We start from the raw sequence: 1,623 nt of genomic DNA on the forward strand, positions 1-1,623 counted from the left end.
TTATGCACGTATATTGTACTTCAGTTGATGTGTGTGCGCGCGCGTGTGTGTGTGTGTGTGTATATGTGTGCGTGTGTGTTTGTGTGTGTGTGTGTGTGTAGGTGGTCGTAAGGTATCACAGGTAGATCCTTAATTTCTTTTCTTTCCCTCTGCTGTTTCTGTTGGCGTGTGTGCAGTTTTTTGAAGGGTTATTCACCTGGTACATTCTACATGTACTTCTTTTCTTCTCCTCTGTTGATCTTTCTGTTGGTCTTACTCTGTGCACTGAATAACCAATCTATTTTGACATGCTTGCTTTTTTACTCATACCCTCCCCCCCCCCCCCCACTTTCCCAAACAAACCACATAAAAACCAACACTAATAAAAAACCAAAAAAATGTATATAACTTATAATTGTAGAGTTTAATGCCCGTGTCGACACTGTCTAAATCAAAAAATATTATCTAGATCATTTAGTTTAGCGAAGAGGAGGGCTACTTTAGCACCACTCTCTGGTACACTAACCACCACGAACAACAACAACAACAACAACAACCAACACTACCAACACCACTACCATCACCACCACAACAACAACGTCATCAACAACAACAACAACAAACACTGACACCACCACCATAACAACAACAACAACAACAACAACAACAACAACAACAACAACAACAAGACTTCCTAAATTCCTAAGGAAATCCTGTTTTTACTTTCACGGGCAGAAACTGTAGGCCTACCATCAACAGAACAACTGGTCGACCGTCACGCACGTGCGTAAGCTACGTGACCCTAGAAATACTCATATTAATATATTATAATATATCTTGGCCCAAAAAACAACAACACGTGCACACTATGATGATGATAATAATAGTATTAATTAATTGACCTAATGATAATATATTATGAGCATACGCTCTACAGTAGCAACGTTCCACAGTACGCTCTATCGAGATCTACACATTGTATGCGCTTTGCAACTAAATCTAGAATCTAGTACATGTATAAACTTTACACATTACATTAGAACGGTCCTAATCAGTACAAACAACATGCGTACAGGCATCTAGATCTACCCTAAACGATGACAGTGACAGGAAAAAAACAAACACCTCACAACACAACGCCGGCAGTCCTGGGAACATCCACACAATTTCTTCTCTTCTTGATCTTTTTATGACGATGACGATACTAGCCTATATTATTATACATTATTATCATTTCTCCTAGAACATATCTGCACAGGCCGAGAGCTTGATAATGATGATATCCTCCACTCAGTTGATCTTGCAATGCTATATTATAAACCTACAGCAGACTGCTAAGTAAACGCGGAGGGCACAAATTCTCGATTCTATGTTTTTAAGCTCAGACAAATCGCCGCCCATTCACCATTCGGTCCGGCCCCCCGTCCCTAAAGAAAAGCCACCCATCCACAGTTCCCATACTGTACACCCTTCACCGGCCGGCAGGAGTGTATAGCATCGGCAACGTTTGCGTTTTAGACGCTTTTCTTACTTGTAGCGTGTTTGACGGCTTACAAAACTAGTGTGAGAGTACGAAAGTACATACATATAAAATATACGCACATGTTCATGCTCTCTCTCTCTCTCTCTCTCTCTCTCTCTCTC

At 40.7% G+C, this 1,623-nt stretch overlaps 1 long non-coding RNA gene across 2 annotated transcripts in view; it reads right to left on the reverse strand.

Moving 5' to 3' along the window:
• The window catches only part of LOC101859184, a 4,911-nt gene extending 3,487 nt beyond the window's left edge, over positions 1-1,424 (reverse strand). The window contains exon 1 of one of the 2 annotated variants that reach the window (XR_001185030.2): positions 1,110-1,424. This is a non-coding gene — a long non-coding RNA (uncharacterized LOC101859184). Of the gene's footprint in view, positions 1-1,104 lie in introns of both variants that reach the window. The other variant, XR_001185029.2, reaches the window with a different exon arrangement.
• Between the last annotated feature and the right edge of the window lie 199 nt (positions 1,425-1,623).

The sequence above is a fragment of the Aplysia californica genome, unplaced genomic scaffold (assembly GCF_000002075.1).
Source record: "Aplysia californica isolate F4 #8 unplaced genomic scaffold, AplCal3.0 scaffold00374, whole genome shotgun sequence".
Taxonomy (NCBI): Eukaryota; Metazoa; Mollusca; class Gastropoda; order Aplysiida; family Aplysiidae; genus Aplysia; species Aplysia californica.